The sequence below is a fragment of the Hyperolius riggenbachi genome, chromosome 2, assembly GCF_040937935.1.
Source record: "Hyperolius riggenbachi isolate aHypRig1 chromosome 2, aHypRig1.pri, whole genome shotgun sequence".
NCBI lineage: Eukaryota > Metazoa > Chordata > Amphibia > Anura > Hyperoliidae > Hyperolius > Hyperolius riggenbachi.
The window spans coordinates 46,269,179-46,287,856 of record NC_090647.1 but is presented as its reverse complement, the minus strand read 5'-3'; the positions used below and the strand labels follow the sequence as shown (position 1 = coordinate 46,287,856).

Here is an 18,678-nt window from a genome sequence, read left to right as displayed (position 1 = left end):
ATGGTTGGGATGCTCCCAGCTACAGAAGCGCAATCAAGGAGGCACGAAACCAGGTCGGCGCATGAGCAACACTCCAGGACTCCAGCTGGTTTCGCAAACTTTACCAGACAGCACAACAACAAAAAGATAAGGGGCACCGGGAGGGCAGCGAGGTGCCTACAAGACTACCAGAGCTATAATAAGTCCCGGGTAAATATAAGGACACTGTTTAATTACAACTTGGGTACCCTTTAAAGGGAATCCGAGTTGAGAGGGATATGGAGGCTGCCATATGTATTTCCTTTTAAACAATACCAGTTGCCAGGCAGTCCCGGCGATCCAGTATCTCTATTATATTTAGCCATAGACCCTGAATAGGCATGCAGCAGATCAGGTATAGGTTTTACTGGATTAGCCATATGGTTGTTCGGGGATTTTGACTCTCACGTGAATTATGCCAGAAGATCAACAGGGCTGCCAGGCAACTGGCATTGTTTACTAGTAAATAAATATGGCAGGATCCATATCCCTCTTAACTCGGGGTTCCCTTTAAGGTGCCCATTAACGGTACAGTATATTCCTCAGATATGATCATTTGATCAGATTTGTGGGATTGTATATAATCCGAAGGGAATTATCGATGGTTCCCATATAGAGGTCAATTAATGAACGTTCTCTCTTCAGGTACGATCAAAAAAATCCAACATTCTAATTGAGAAAATTCTGTATTTCTAAAGACTATACAATTGTTTCATGTTGATTTTCTCATCACAGTGTGAGAGTTGTCTGTGCAATTTGATCGTGAAAATCTGATTGAATGATCGCGTCTGAGGAAAATATTGTACCGTTATTGGGTACCTGTAGGTTATAGAATGCTGGAAAACATTTTTGAAGTAAAAAAAAAAAAAAAACTGGGCTGTGCTAGAGAAAAAAAAAATGTGGTTATTAAAGAGGAACTCCAGTGAAAATAATGCAATTAAAAAAGTGCTTCATTTTTACAATAATTCTGTATAAATGATTTAGTCAGTGTTTGCCCATTGTAAAATATTTTAAATCCCTAATTTATATTCTGACATTTATTACATGGTGACATTTTTACTGCTGGCAAGTGATGTAGCTGCTGCTTGCTGTTTTGGCAGTTGGAAACAGCTGTAAACAGCTATTTCCCACAATGCAACAAGGTTCACAGACAGGAAACTGCCAGGAGTACCACGGTCCTCAGAGTTTGTTGTGGGAGGGGTTTCTCCACAATATCAGTCATACAGCACCTCCTGATGGTCTGTTTGTGAAAAGGAATACATTTCTCATGTAAAAAGGAGTATCAGCTACTGATTGGGATAAAGTTCAATTCTTGGTCAGAGTTTCTCTTTAAAATACAGAAGTTTGTAACCCTGACCTGATTAACTAAATGATCAATAAAATTAGTGATTTTGCAACAGCAGCCAATAGCTACTGGACAAAACAACTACTAAAGAGGATTTCATGTTCTGGTACTATGTGTGACTACAATAACAAAAACACAGATCCGCTAACCTTTCAGCTACCTGCGCTGTAATCATATATGACCAAGCTGAAAGTAGCAAAAAATGTCCTCTAAAAGCAGACTTCCCATTAAAGGACAACTGAAGTGAAAGAGATACAGAGGCTGCCATATTTCTTTCCTTTTAGGCAATACCAGTTGCCTGGCAGCCCTGCTGATCTATATGGCTGCAGTAGTGTCCGAACAACACCAGAAACAAGCATGCAGCTGATCTTGTCAGTTCTGACGATAATGTCAGACACACCTGATCTGCTGCATGCTTGTTCAGGGTCTGTGGCTAAAAGTATTAGAGGCAGAGGATCAGCAGGATAGCCAGGCACCTGGTATTGTTTAAAAAAAAATCAATATGGCAGCCTCCATATCCCTCTCACTTCAGTTGTTGTTTAAGCCACTGTTCTCCACCTAAAGAAAACTTTAATTGGATCCTACAGATAAATGAAACCCTTACTATATCCTTAAAGTGGCATGTTCTCTAAAAGTTGTGGTTTGTTAGGTGTCTGCATCTGCAATAGCACAGACTTGATTGGCTCAGCTTTCTCATCCGGAGCCCAAGCGAGTCCATGCTACTGCGATGACGCAGTGCGGAAACGCTTTGGGGGGGGGGGGAGGGGGGGGGGAGGGGGAGGGCGGTGTCTCATCGCTGGATTGGCCTGGAGGACGGGGGAAACCTCTCCAGCATCCGGAGGCTTCGGTATTACCCAACAACACTCCACATGCTCAATTACCGCTCCTTGTGGTGAATGGGCACCACCGAGAGGACTGCCACACATTCTGCTTTGTGCATCTGCGTACCCTTTGTCATCCTTTGACCTGGTTATATTTAATTTTACACATCACTTAAAAATATATTCTGATGATCACAGTGCTTCAGGGGCTTGCTTAGTGCATGAGGTTAGAATGAGGCGTGCCATAACAGTGATGGGAGATCTGTACAGACACCCGAGCCAGCAATTCATTATTCAAGAAACACTATTCCCAGCATTCCATGCGCCAAGGATGCTCATTTCAAAGCACAGCGATGGTCTTGGAGAGGTCACTATGGAAACCGGTGGAAAGGAATTCTGGAGACTGTTGCTCAGGGCAACAACATAGTTAACTCTGAATGCCAAGGTGGTGTTGTGTTACGGTTAGATTAATTACTTGCTTTGTGATATGGCTAGATGAAAATTTGCTTGGTTTATTAAGCGGTTTAACAACAGAGTTGCCTTGAACTGCAGTGTACTAAAACAAGCACAAGATGTCATGGTGTGTAAAATGCAATGGTGATCTTAATGGGATTGTTATTTCCAAGATTCACTCTGTGTGCTCCTCTCTGTCCTAAGTAAGCTGTATTATCTGATGGCGGTATATGATTTATCTCTGCATTTTTTCCTTCAATAAAGAGTTCTAATTTATTATACTGGTTGCCTATCTGCGTGTACCAAACACTCTGCTCCAGCATGTTTAAAGGGTACCCGAAGTGACATGTGACATGATGAGCTAACATAGTTATTTGTGTGCTAGGCACTGTACATACACGTCTGTGTTCCTTTTTTTCTTCCTCTGCCTGAAAGAGTTAAATATCAGGTATGTAAGTGGCTGACTCAGTCCTGACAGGAAGTCACTAAAGTGTGACCCTCACTGATAAGAAATTCCAACTATAAAACACTTTCCTAGCAGAAAATTTCTTCTGAGAGCAAGAAAGATGAAAAAGGTGAATTTCTAATCAGTGAGGGTCACACTGTAGTCACTTCCTGTCTGAGTCAGGACTGAGTCAGCCACTTACATACCTGATATTTAACTCTTTCAGTCAGAGAAATAAAAAAAAGGAACAAAGCATAGTTATTTGTGTACTAGGCACTGTACATACCCATGTCTATATCATCATGTCACATGTCACATGTCACTTCGGGTATCCTTTAACATCACCCTGTCTTGGTCACTGTTCTCCTATCTGGCCGTAAGGCTGCATGCTGGGGAGCCTTACTAACGCACCACTGGTTGCGTCACAAACTGGGCTTTACTCTCCTGGCAAGTCCCCATAGTCACATAGGAATCTAACTATGAACTGCTCCCGCCTCCACTCTCACCTGACAGCTACCTGGCCTCAGCATTGGTGCAGATGCTGGGAGGGTGTGTCTGGAGTGGGTGGAGCTAGCAGTCATTTTTCATGGAGTGATTAGAGAGATGGGGGAAACAAGGAGAGGAACAGACAATGCACAGGGGTATGTGAATCCAACACAAACACACACCTGTGCTTCCTGGAACCTCAGATACCTTTGCCTCGGCAGGTCAGGTAGAATTTAAAATACACTTAAAGTGAAAAGAATATGGATGCTGAAATTTTGGTTGTCCTGCTGATCCTCTGCCTCTAAAGGTGCCCATTAGCAGTACAAGTTTTTCACCAGGTGCGATCTCTCGACGCAATTTTTACGATCGGAAGGTAATTATCGATTGTTCCCATAAGCAAGGTGATTAGGGAATTTTTTCTCTTCCAATTCAATCGTAAAATCTAACATTAGGATCAATTAAATTCTCTGTTCCAATCTCCCATGGAATTGTTTTACATCAATTTTTGCCACACATTGAATTGTTCAGAAAACTGGGCAATCATAAAAATCGAGTTGAAAGATTGCATCTGATGAAAAAATTGTACTGTTAATGGGCATCTGAATACTTTAAGCCATAGACCCTAAACAAGCACGTGGATCAGGTGTTTCTGACTGAAGTCTGACTGGGTTAGCCATACGCTTGTTTCAGGTGTGTGATTCAGTCACTGCTGCAGCAAAAGAATCAGCAGGACTGCCAGGTAACTGGTATTGTTCAAAATAAATATGGCAGCCTGCATATCCGTCTCACTACAGGTTCCCTTAGGCTATATGCAAACATAGCAGAAACACTAGCGTTGGGTAAAACGCTGCGTTTTATGCACCAATGCTACTCAATGGGCCACAAAAAAAATGCATGGGTATGCGTTTGTACTTTGGCGTTTTTCAAATCGCTAGTTTTGTTGCATATTATGCATGAATGCATCAAAAACGCACATAATGAAGGTCAATGAAAACGCAATGTATTGCTTTCTGTATGCATTTTTGATGTGGTTTTTTTTGTAAATTAAGATTTCTGATGTATTTCCAATTCCTGTTGTCTTCCTAGTGATTTGCATAAAACGCAATACAAAAACGCATAGAAAAGGCATATGCGTTTTGTATATGCATACCGCAAATGTGTAAGAACGCACAAAAAACACATTAAAAAAATACATCTGCGGCAAAAAAACCTGCAAACGCACAAAAAAACGCAAATAACAAAAATCGCAACGCACATGACAGAAAACGCTACCTTTAGGCTGCTGTCACAGTAAGACGTTACAGGCTGACGTTAGAGCAGCCTGTAACGCAGCCCAACTCACAGTAATGAAAAATCTATGGGCTGTTCACAGTGCCCACGTTGCGTTACAGTGTAACGCTGGACGTCCAATGAAAGTGCAGCATGCTGTGCGTTATACGCGGTTTTAGCCGCGTTACACTGTTTGCACATGCTCAGTGCAGGAGAGGAGGAGGGGAGTGTCCGCTATTGTCCCTAGCCACATGGCTAATCAATATTCACTGCACTGTGTGACGTGCAGTGTTTACTTCCTGGAGCGGCCGCTTTCTGCGGTGATTGGCTGGCGGGAGTGTTGCGGAGTGTTCCGATCTCGCGGTCTCCACAGTCTTTGGACGCATCCGCCGTTTTCGTTCTACCAGTATCGAACGAAAACGGCGCACCAAGAGACGCATAACGCGTCTCTATGTAGCGTCCGAGTTTAGCACCACCATGAGTTGCGTTAGGGGAACGTTATGCGACCTTAACGTCCCCTCTAACGCAACATCTCTGTGTGAAAGAGCCCTTACTGCTATGTTATGTGTGCACCTAGCCCCTAAGTATAAACATATGTCACAGGTTATAACAGTTCCTGCAATCTGCTCTCGATTCCCCTTTGCCTCTTGAATGGCTAAGTATTGGTCTGCAATCTTCTTGCCCCAGTGACAGAATCTAAGACCTGGGATTTATCTCTCTATTTTTTCTTTGCAAAACTAACTTTATGTACAATCCATTCAAAATGACACCCTGACATCCTGTTAAATGTGTATCAGTGACCTCTGCCTGAGTTTGGGCCTTCGCCTGTGAAAGAGGCAACATAGCTTCACACTGATCATTCCTGATGAGAAACCTCACTGCAGGCAGCGGCTATGGTGGGGGTTGAGCGGTTCACAATCTCTCATGATTGCAGTTTCCAATATAGTTTTTTTTTTGGGGTCAGTGCCCTCCAAATAGAAGGCAGCAGGGAGAGAGAGAAAAATTCCCATTCCCCTAATTACATGACAGCTCAGATATTTTAATAAACAGGCCTGATGGGGGAGGGGGAGAAGGGCGAGGGGGTCATGAAATACTGGGAATTTAGTGCACAACATCAAGCATCAAATACAGTTTTGTATTCCTTTTTTGCATGCTAAGTATTATACAATTTTATTACAATTGTTATGAAGCGGCAAAAATGTAACAAAAGAAACCAAAAATCAATAACCAATTATAGGCCAGGCATCAATAAAGTGTATTTTAAATGCAACAATCATAAAAAGCAAATTGATACGCCAAGTTAGCTGCCTTGACTAGTTTCTACCTATAATGCTCTGGAACTCTAGATAAATGGGTTTTCGTGTCTGCTGCCCCGAGGCCTGGCTGCCGCTAGATCTGTCCTGTTAGTGGCTGAAGAACGACCTCTAGTGACCTCTGCGGTAATGGAAATGGCGCTGTGGTGGGAGCAGAGTGCAACGAGTGCCCACCGAAGTGTGCTGAGAGAAGGCCTGCGCAACCTCAAAAAAACTCCCCGTCCTCTCATACACATTCACAACATACTCATATGGTAAACATATACCGTATATACTCGAATACAAGTCGACCTCGTGTACAAGTTGACTCCAATATTTAACCCTCTTAAGCTGGAATTTTTCATTGACTCAAGTATAAGTCTACCCAACAAAGTTCGTGGCTAGGAGAGGTTAATGAATACCTCCTCCAGGCCCACAAGTTCTGCAAATATTGACTCCCCTTGATGCAGCTCAGTATTCCCCCCCCTCACCACTTTCCTTGTTAATTGTTGTAGCCAAGACTTTTAGACCTGGGTTTTCTTGGCATTTACTTTCCTCAAAGTGTCACGTATCACAGGGTAAATTGCTGCAAATAAAAATGTCACTAGTAGAACACACATTACTCAGTGTTGCCTGTGACTCATGTATAAGTCGACTCCTATACTAGTGAATCAGACCTAAGTTTCTAGACTTATACTCTAGATCACTACGGAGTCCAAATATTGTAACAATACGAAAACGTGACCTCAGGAAAGCCTGTGCAACATACCGATCCAGTGCCCACTCCCGGCATGCAGAGTACTGGTAACGAGATTATCGATACTCTACCATTCTGTGTTTTGGCACTACTTTTTTATTGCTTATCAAACCCCCATTCCTCGCCTAACTGTAAACCTTGCCCTCAATATAAGACTCTTCCCCTTTCTGACAACAAGCCTCGACCAACTACAATGCTCAACTCTCACTTCATGGTAAACGCCCGCTAAGGGACTTGTTCACACTATGAGCACTTTTAGATTTTTTTAAAGTGCTGGCGATTTTAAAAACTTTAAAAGCGCTTGAGCAATGTATTTTAAATGTGAGTGTTCTCACATGAGTGATGAGCTTTCTTTCCAATCGCAAGTGCCGGTCCTGCATTTTCAGAGCATTTGCACTTCAATGGAAGGTATAGGAAAATCGTTAAGCGCTTTAAAAAACGATTGTATAAGCGATTTTGTGAGCACAAAATACATTAAACAGATTCAGTTCAAAGAGTTAATTTCCTGCTATGGCTAAACAAAAGCGCTTACAAAAGAGCTTACAAAAATCGCAAATTGTTTAAAAACGCCTGCAATTCGCTTTAAAAAGCACTCAGAAAAGCGCTCCCCACTGCACTTGCGATTTATAATAAGGATAAAGCCTTAGAGCCAATCCTAAGCTCCTCCCCATCATTAGCTCCTTCCTGGCGCCCAACACTAAGGCCATGCTTACACAGTCATTAAAAACATTCAATTTAGCAGAACGAAACAGAATGTATGCGAACGGATCCTATACCTATCAACAGGATCTGTTAATATTAGTCTGGAATGCAAGTATCGGTCCTACACCACTTATCTGGATTGGAAGGAAAAGGCGTACGGAATCAATGTCAGCCTATGAGAATGGACGGTTTACACTTGGGGGGTGGCCAGGCAGGCGGCTTCGCTAAGCGGATTCCTATCAGGAATTGGTCTGCGGTGTATGGGAAGGAAACTGATCACTGATTCAATCAGAAAGAGATCTGTCTCTTGGTCAATTTACCCATCATTGCAACGTCTATGGGCACCTTTAGAGAGATCCCTGCGTGGAGTTGGTTTTGTAACAGTGACTCCCAGCTGCTCCGTGTACGGTATATTCGGCATTCTGAGCGCGTCGTGCCCCGGCGTGCCTAAGAGTCCAATAACCACCCTCATTGATTGGCTTCACCTCCCGCTCTGGAGCAGACGCTGCGGCAGACAGTCTGAAGCGCAGACACGCTTCTCATTTAAAAAAAAAAAAAGAGAAACTAATTCCTGCTAATAACACCCCCCCCCCCCCCTCTCACTTTGTTTATAGATTACTCCAGCGAGGAGAGAAGATCCCTGGACTGGTAATACAAAACACAGATCAATGGCCGGCACGCCGACTCTGCCCATTACTTTAAATAGCTAAACAAAGTGAGGCAACTTCACAAGTCTGAGGAGGATCAGTTATGAACAGCCCTCGCCAACACTAAATGAACAAATACCAAATGATCTGCTGGCGGGAGGTTAAAGCAGAACGCCGCCAAATGTTTTCCTAAAGCAGACCTGAACTCAGAACTTGCATGCTGCTTTAAAAAGATAAGCAACAGCATAATAATCTTTAAAGAAAAAACATTTCTTTGTTAAAGCAGATACAAATCCTGCAATAAATCTGCAGTTTGTCAACTTCCTGCTTTAATGAAAGCAGACAGATAACATTCTGTGATTACAAAATACCTGTTCTGCCGAGGCAACTAGCCGACACAGCATTGCGATCAGATTACACTTGCGATTAGTCATCGATGAGGGGGAATTAGACAGGCTAAACTTTCTACCTACATACAGGGTGCATTTCTCTAGGTTTTCCTTCAGGGCAGTGTCTAGGCTAAATTGCACCCAGGGCGAGGGTGTACAAATTGCAGCCCCCCACCCCGTGGTCTTACGAACCCTTACTCTGTATGGACAGTCACACAGCCACAGGTCACAAGTAGATCTGCCTACTTACTAGTGACCAGCCGCTCACCCAGGAGGAAGCAGGGACCAGGAAAACACACAGCGCGGAAAGCCGACTCCTCCATGGGCGCCACGCACTGAAAGCCTGCAGTACCGCTACAGGACAACAGGTGTCATCACGCGGTGGTGACACCATGATGACTTGACGTCTGACGCAGGCAGCCTAGGAGGAGTCAAGGAAGGTGATCACACTGGTAATCTTTCTTCTTCCATTTGGCTCCACCAGCTCCCTAGCGGTTATGTCCTTCTGCCTGAGCCCCCTTCTTCTACTTGCCGGTCGGCACACCCTTTCTTCTACTTGCCGGTCTGCACCCCCCTTCTACTTGCCGGTCTGCACCCCCCTTCTACTTGCCGGTCTGCACCCCCCTTGTTCTACTTGCCGATCTGCACCCCCCTTGTTCTACTTGCCGATCTGCACCCCCCTTGTTCTACTTGCCGATCTGCACCCCCCTTGTTCTACTTGCCGGTCTGCACCCCCTTGTTCTACTTGCCGATCTGCACCCCCCTTGTTCTACTTGCCGATCTGCACCCCCCCCCCCTTCTACTTGCTGGTCTGCACCCCCCTTGTTCTACTTGCCGGTCTGCACCCCCCTTGTTCTACTTGCCGATCTGCACCCCCCTTGTTCTACTTGCCGGTCTGCACCCCCCTTGTTCTACTTGCCGGTCTGCACCCCCCTTCTACTTGCCGATCTGCACCCCCCCTTCTACTTGCCAGTCTGCACCCCCCCTTCTACTTGCCAGTCTGCACCCCCCTTCTACTTGCCAGTCTGCACCCCCCTTCTTCTACTTGCCGGTCTGCGACCCCCTTCTACTTGCCGGTCTGCGACCCCCTTCTACTTGCCGGTCTGCACTCCCCCTTCTACTTGCCGGTCTGCACCCCCCCTTCTACTTGCCGGTCTGCACCCCCCCTTCTACTTGCCAGTCTGCGCCCCCCTTCTTCTACTTGCCGGTCTGCGCCCCCTACTTCTACTTGCCGGTGTGCGACCCCTACTTCTACTTGCCGGTCTGCGCCCCCTACTTCTACTTGCCGGTCTGCGCCCCCTACTTCTACTTGCCGGTCTGCACCCCCTACTTCTACTTGCCGGTCTGCACCCCCTACTTCTACTTGCCGGTCTGCGCCCCCCTTCTTCTACTTGCCGGTCTGCGCCCCCCTTCTTCTACTTGCCGGTCTGCGCCCAGGGTGGTCGCCCCGCCCAAGAAACTGCTCTATTTTCCTTCTATCCTATGAAAGAGTTCAGGTCCACTTTAAAGGACCACTATTGCAAGCAAAAAATTTAAAATACCGTACTTGTGACATACTAATAAAAGCACATCTCTCAGAGTAGAATGCACTATAAATGACTTTTCTCCTATGTTGGTGTCACTTACTAGTTAGACTAGTTCATCTCCTCATGTGGCATTCTCAGGGTTTGCTTTATTTTCAAAAGCACTTTCAGAACGACAATCACTCTCTCCAACTGCCACTATAGTCAATGAGCAAGCAAGATCAGATTTGATCTTTCAACGTGATTTTTATGATCGAATTGTATGGAAACTGCACCGTGATTGGCGCAACTGATGTGAAACGATTCTTTGGTCGATTGGAAAAGGAAAAAAATATAAATCCAAAAGTTGGATTTTATGATCGAATTAGGTCAAACCAGTTTTCGGAACGATCTTGCTCAATAGATTAGATTGTATTATATTTTTTTTAGTCTCTTTTTGAGTCTTTGTAAAGTTGCTTCTGATTGTTTAGCAGATCGTTTATGAGATTGTTTCATTAATGGGCACCTTAAGGGCCCTTTCACACTGGTGCGGTGCGTAACAGCAATTTACCGCAGGGCAATGAAAGTGTATGGGTGCTTTCATATTACCTGTGGTGCTGGGCGCCAGGAATGCTCAATATGACGCACTTCCATAACTACGTTGCCGTGCGTATCTGCGTAGCCGTGCGGCGGATCAGAAGTCATGTAAGGCTACGCGGGGATTTTAAGAATGTTGGTGGCGGTACGGCGATGGTATGACGCACATACGCGGAAGCGCATTTTAACAATACGCTTCTGTGCACTTCCGTATACCCGAAACAGGAAGTGACCACAAGCACGTCACTTCCTGTTTGGTCGAATGCCAGAGGACGAATATTGTATAGTAACGCAGTATTCCCCGGAAGGCTGTCTTTGGCGGTGCAGCACAACTGCCGCACCGCGGACACCAATGTGAATCCGGCCTAAAGTTCTTTTACAGGAATTGCTTTTGTAAAGAATACAGCAGATAATGAGAATCTCCCAGGAGGAGATGGAGTAGTCCATGAGACAACCAAACCATTGATCTAAAGCTCGTGAAATTGTAATAATATATATATATATATATATATATATATATATATATATATATATATATATATATATATATATATATATATATATATATATGTGTGTGTATGTATGTATGTATGTATGTATGTATGTATGTATGTAGGTATGTATGTATGTATGTATGTCGTTATGTATGTATGCATGCATGTATGTATATGTATATATATATATATATATATATATATATATATATATATATATATATATATATATATATATATATATATATATCAAAATGCTTGGACACATTCAGCGGAACAACCTCCACAATTCTACTCATTATACAAAAATATAGAAACAAAAAGTCGGTCTGTGGCCATCATGTCATATTTGCACATCATCTGAGTGATTTTATGTATAATTTTGAGTAAAGGGGATTTAATCACAAACGGGTCTAAAGGTGGCCATACACTGTCAGGTGGGGCAGTAGACTCGATCACCGGATTGAATCTCATCAGAAAGTGATCTATTCCTGCCACACATTTGCACAGAGATTTCCAATAGATTTCGGCACTTTTGGCATTTCGCTGCTGGGCGACAGTGAATGGCTCCTATTTTATAAAATCCATCTGCATCTCCACCTTGCGGTAAGCAGGCCGCACTTCTGTGCAGTCCGCAATAATCCCGGGCAGGCGGATGTGATCCCCCAAATAGTCTATGGTGGTAACCCAATTACTTCGGGCCACAGCTTTACTACAGCAGACCATCAGAGTGAATACTGCACTGTCCGACATGGTTCGGCACAAGTGGGAACCCAGCCTAAGGCCTCAATTCACGGAGCATTATCAAACGTTTATCAAACACTTTATCAAACGTTTGATAATTTACCTCATGGGTAAAATCTCATTTTGAATTCACTAAGGTGTTATAGATTTATTGAATGTTTTATCGATAAACTGTTCAACGAATCTATAACACCTTAGTGAATTCAAAATGAGATTTTATCCATGAGGTAAATTATCAAACGTTTGATAAAGTGTTTGATAAACGTTTAATAATGCTCCGTGAATTGAGGCCTAAGGGGTAAAAAAAAAGCCCAGAACCTGAAGTGGTCGAACACTGGGACTACCTTCAATTGTGGAAGTTCTACTCCCAAGAGTCAGGCTACCTCTTGTAGGCTTGCAGAAAGTGTGTCATGCCTCTTCTTAACAAACAAAAAATATATAGCTCAACTGGTAGTAATGGCCAAAACCCCCTCATCTCCAGCATCAGTGGAACGTAGATACCCTAAAGTCTAAATGCCCCCCCAAAAAAAATACAGTAGGTGGAGACCCTGGGATGAACAAAAACAGACTGTATTTTTCAAAAAGATTAATAACAAAAAATGGCCAGTAGCCCCTAAGATCATTGTAGACATGATAGTAGAGGACATTTGGCCACTCTTATGCCAAATCTGCACAATACGATTCTTCGTACGATTCGATTAGGATTCTATTTACGATCCGATTAAATCCGACATGTCCGATCAAGATTCGATTCGATGCAATTCGATTTGACATTGCAAAACAATGGCAAACCGAACTGAATCGAATCCCGATCGGACATGTCGGATTTAATCGGATCGTAAATAGAATCGTAATCGAATCGCACAAAGAATCGTATCATGTAGATTGGACTTTAATGGATGAGGGTGTTCTGGAGGCCCCAGCTGCTTTGCAAATCTGGTCCGGCACCTTAACATGTTTCCTGTGGATACAGTGATGATGTCACCATTCTCTGCCCGATCAATATCAAAGTACTGGGGCGTGTCTGATCCATATCCACCTTCTGGTGACAGACAGCTGGAGGCTGATGTAGCTATAACTGTATACATTTCAATCACTTGCTTGGGAACACCGGGCCCCCGAAAAAATCTCTCATCTACCAGCTAAAGGGGTCTAAAGGTCAAACGGTGAGCAAACAGAGAGCGGCAATTTCTCTCCAGAAGGCCATCGGTCATATCGGACTAAATAATGATCTCCAGTCCTGACCTGTGGTCATTAGTTAAGTAATATAAATGCTCTGCATAATTGCCTAATTAGAGAAAATGAGCCCAGTCACTTTTTTTGATTAATGTGTTATATTAAATGTCAGCTTTAGTTAGTGGTCACCAGGCGGCTGTGCGTGTAATCCACTGTGTGATATGCCTCTTAATTTATACGTGGCGAAGGAGAGAGCGGAGAGACCAGGAGAGAGGTCACACGAAGCAAGCGGAAATCCACGGGGAGTTCAAGGTTGTTCCTTTCCGCCATTGGACAGCCGTTAGTTGCCGCGCTTTAAAGCGACGCGCCAGGGATCCATTCTACAGCCCTCTCTTATGTTGTGCCTGACGACAACTGGTGCTAGGAAAGGCTTTTTTTTCCCCTTTCTTTTTTTAAGTGAGAGGGATGTGGAGGCTGCCATATTTATTTCTCTTTAACCCTTTAAAGTGGACTTGAACTCTCGCACGGGGCAGAAGGAAAACAGAGAAGTGCACCCGGTGTGTATTTAGAGAGTTTAGCCTGTCTAATTCCCCCTCCTCTATGACTAATCAAAAGTGTAATTTGATCTCTCAGCTGTGCCAGCTGGCTGCCTTGGAAGAGCAGCTAATTGGTAAACACCGGATGCAGCGCCATGGAATATATTGGCACTTCATAAATCAAAAAATAATAATAATAATAATACAAAAATAATAATAACCCCATGTCTGCTTCCATGAAAGCAGGAAGTAGACACCCCACAGATTTATTGCAGGATTTGTTTCAGCCATAACAAATATTTTTTTTTCTTTGAAAATTATTATGCTGTTGCTTATCTTTTAGAGCAGAGAGGAAGTTCTGAGTTCAGGTCCTCTTTAAAGGCAACCTGAAGCAAGAGGGTTATGGAGGCTGCCATATTTCTTCTAAACAATACCAGTTGCCTGGCAGTCCTGCTGGTCTATTTGGCTAAATAACATCAGCAACAAGTTTGCAGCTAATCTTGTCAGATCTGACAAAGTCAGAAACACCTGATCTGCTGCATGCTTGTTCAGGGGCTATGGCTAAAAGTATTAGAGGCAGAGGATCAGTAGGATAGCCAGGTAAGGCCCCGTTCACATCACAAACGCGGATGGCCATGCGTGCGGAACGCGTGCGGACCGCAACGCGTACGAACGCACGCCATCCGCGTTGTGTGCGTTGCGTGGCTGATCCCATCACTGAAAAGTGAATGGGACAGCCATGCGTTTTTACAAAAAATGCATGCAGCATGCGTTCCCGGACCGCACAGGTCCGGAACGCATGCAGTGTGAACATCAGACATTGCACTCTATGCAATGTCTGATGTCGTGCGTGTCGGCCACCTGCACGCGTTTCCAAAACGCGGCTGGAAACGCGTGCAGTGTGAACGGGGCCTAAATCTGGGAGAGTAAAGATTGTACAATGGGCAAAGAATGACTATTTATAAATTGTTATAAAAAAAAAAGTAATTTTATCATGTTGTTTTGGCTGCAGTGCCTCTTTAAAAAGAGACACTGAAGCGAAAAAAAAATATGATATAATGAATTGGTTGTGTAATTACTAGAAGATTAGCAGCAAAGAAAATATTCTCATCTTTTTATTTTCAGGTATATAGTGTTTTTTTCTAACATTGCATCATTCTCTAATATGTGCAGATTACACAACACTCAGCATTCAAAATGATTCTTTCAGAGCAGTCTGTGAACTAATGACATCTCCTCTGGCAGAGAAAAAGAAAATTGTTCACTAACAGTTGAGATAATAAAAGCCAGAAGACAGCCCTCTCCAGGAAGTCAGTGGTAGAGCTTAATGGCTTTTCTGCATAGAGATAACAACTGGAGTTTCTTAACTCTTCCTGTCCTGGAAACAATTAGACTGATGTATCTGATCTTAATGTTTTATTTCTTAGCTGCACTACACATACAAATCATAATATCATCATTTTTTTTTCGCTTCAGTGTCTCTTTAAGCAGCGGAGTGCAGAGATTTCCCACAGGACAACAGAGATTTTCAGCCATGAGAGGGAATATCTATCACAAACAGATGGGGAAATCTATCACGCCAGTGCATGAAAAGCAGCTAAAGAGTAACAATGCTGGAAAAGGATAGGATTGCGATGCAGACCCGCGTGAGAGGTGGAATTACAGGTCTAAGCGGCAGCTGACTCGTCAATCTGTGACCCCCACTGCTGGCACTTAGCGGCTGGAGTTTCCTCCCCGCTCAGGCAAGGTGATACCGCGCAGCCTTCCCTCTGACAACTTCAAAGTCAACTTTAAATAATTGAAAGAGCTGCTGGATGGAAATGATGGAGGCGGTATGACAGGCATGTCAAACGGGGGTCTCGGGAGCCCACTTCCCTGTAATTTCCAGAAATGACCTCTGTTTTGAGGTTTTGCTCAACTAGAACTCGATTCCACACCAGAACAAGCTCTGTGATGGAAGGTATGAAACTGGTCCCAGGTGGCAGAGTCTAGGGGAACATGACCATGGACTTTAACACAGCCTTCTTCTCAACTTAAGTGAATCGGAACCAATAAAAAAAAAAAAATGAACCACATACTTACCAAAGCAGAGGGAAGGCTCTGGGTCAGATACATACTGCTTTCTACACCACCAAAGGAGGCTTCGGAAGCCCAAATGCTACTGAAGACAGGCGGCTCCATACTGCGCATGCACTCGGCTCACAAAGACTTCTGAAGCCTTCTCTGGTGGGAGCCAGCACTGCAACGAGGGCACCGTGAGAGGAGCAGGGAGGTTTTGTAGGACCCAGAGCCTTTCCTCTCCTTACGTATCTGGTTCATTTTTCTTTTTCAAATTCCCATTAACTTTAAAGTACATCCCAGGATTGCCAGCCTGTGTACGTATTATAACATCGCCCGTGAGGTGGGTGCAGGGTGAGCGTAATGACGGCTCTCCCTGCTGCTGCTCAAATCCCCCTGCAGCTGCCCTGTGCCCGCGGTGGTCCACGACGATCCTCTGGTTTGGTTTTGCCGACTTACAAGTCAACGGCCACTGCCCCAGCGCATCCTCGTTCACTCTCCTGATGTCGGGAGCTGCCTGTGCTCTACAAAGCGAAACTGCACCGCGGCAGGAACTAGAGGATCGTTGAGGACCGGCGCTGGCACAGGGCGGCTTTAGGGGGCTGGCAGAGGCAACCGGTAGGTTTAACTAACCTACCTATACACTCCCAATGCCCAAAAATCATCCCTACACTCACCTACAGGGTTATGTGATCCTACCATCTGGCAATGGAGCTGAAGTACCTCCAATCTGCCTTAATATTGTGGGGTGAGGTATGTGTGTGTTGGGAAAACTCGGGGGGTTGTCCAGATTTATTGTTAGCAGTCACTCCTAACCTTTAGTCAAAAGCACACCCCTGATCCATCTTCTACCGCGGGAACACGTGACAGGACACAATGGGTGCGATCGTGGTACTTTATAGCTTCATACACATGCCTGACTTAAGTCGGCTGAGGAGGCCGATAACAACCTCCTCAGCTGACAATCAGGTGTGTGTATGGCAGCCAGCGACCCCCAAGTTATCCACCGGGCATAACTACTCATCCCAGCAACACTCATCCTCTGGCAATCCCATTGTTTGCGCCACTCCCCCTCCCGCCCCGGTGTGTGTGTGTGTGTGTGTGTGTGTTACTGTGTGTGTGTGTGTGTGTGTGTGTGTGTGTGTGTGTGTGTGTGTGTGTGTGTGTGTGTTACTGTGTGTGTATGTGTGTGTGTGTGTATGTGTGTGTGTATGTGTGTGTGTAGGTGTATGTGTATGTGTATGTGTATGTGTATGTGTATGTGTGTGTGTGTGTGTGTGTGTGTGTGTGTGTGTGTGTTACTGTGTGTGTGTGTGTGTGTGTGTGTGTGTGTGTGTGTGTGTGTTACTGTGTGTGTGTGTTACTGTGTGTGTGTGTGTACGTGTGTGTGTGTGTTACTGTGTGTGTGTGTTACTGTGTGTGTGTGTGTACGTGTGTGTGTGTGTACGTGTGTGTGTGTGTGTGTGTGTGTGTGTACGTGTGTGTGTGTGTGTGTACGTGTGTGTGTGTGTGTGTACGTGTGTGTGTGTGTTCGTGTGTGTGTGTGTACGTGTGTGTGTGTGTGTGTGTGTGTGTGTGTACGTGTGTGTGTGTACGTGTGTGTGTGTGTGTGTGTGTGTGTGTGTGTGTGTGTGTGTGTGCGTGTGCTTGCGTGTGACATAAGTGTGTACGCGGCCTATGACCAGAAGCAGGGGCGTAACCATAGACCCTGCAAGGGATGCAGCTGCAGGGGGCCCAGAAACCACGGGCCCCCTGTTCTGTGAGACTGACAACTAGGGCAAGGAGAGAAAAAAACGTTCAGTTCTTTGCACAGTTGTTCTAATGACTGCATCTGCTCAGCCACTGATAAGGAATCATACAAAGTTTTGCAGACAAATATTTGTAGACAGTCGCTATTCAGTGTCCAGCAGGCTCTTATGTACAGCCTGTTCTACCCCCAGCCTTTCTACCCCTCTCCAAGTGCTGTGTCCTGTACTGAAAGTCTGGGCATGGAGAGAAGACGGGAGGGGGCCCCATCCAAAGTTTTGCAGGGGGACCCTGTGATTACTAGTTACGCCCCTGAGAAGGCAATTAAATTTCCCCTCCCTTTGAAGAGTTTACACAGTAATGTAAGCCTGTTATCTAGTTGATTTTTGCTGTGGAAGGGACAGTAATCTGCAAAATGAGCTGTAAATTAATATTGAGCTGGGTTTAAAAAAAAAAAAAAGAAAGAAAGAAAGAAAAGGGCAGAAGTGATGTCACCTTTGGCATCACAGAGCAACAGTAAAAATGGTAACCAGCAGAAAGATTCTTTTCTTTTACTATATCACATTTCTCTTAATTCTGTCAGCAAACACTAAAAACAACAAGATTGGCAAGCTAAATAAATAATTTCTAATTGGGTGATTTATTTTTATTTTTTCAGTTAATATGGAGTTTGATCCCACTTTAAGGGTCTCCTTGGTGCCAGATATCACAGGACACCTCCTAAAGTCTGGTGGGGTCCATGCTGTTCTGGTGGCACGAGAGGAACCTTGGCAATATTAGGCAGGTGGTAGTGTTTTAGCTGATTAGTCTATGTGAAGATTTGTGTCCATATTTTTGGTGAAGGAACAAGCAGATCTACTTTAAAAGATTTTTTTTAATGATGAAACTGTGAGTGGGAGATTTAGCAAGGGAATATATCATTTTGCTCCAAACGTTCCGGCTAATAGGTGTTCCTCTCAGCGATGTCAGACAGATGGGAGGTAGGAGTATGCATTCCGCACTTTGGATAACAGTGTATTTAGCTGAAGCTCTCTAACACGCTTTGTTCTGGCATGCCTCGCCGGCTAGCTAGTCTGTCATATGAGGAAAACCTCAAAAGCCTTTTCCCTCATCCACACACTCACGCCGCAAATACAAAGCACGACGGTGCTGACTGATCTCTCAGCCTCTTCTATGAGTCATTAGCGGGTCAGCGCCTCTC

At 44.4% G+C, this 18,678-nt stretch overlaps 1 protein-coding gene across 21 annotated transcripts in view; it reads right to left on the bottom strand.

Annotated features, from left to right (window-relative positions):
• TENM4 (teneurin transmembrane protein 4) overlaps nt 1-18,678 on the bottom strand; it is a 1,797,006-nt gene that overhangs the window by 331,596 nt on the left and 1,446,732 nt on the right. The window lies entirely within an intron of this gene.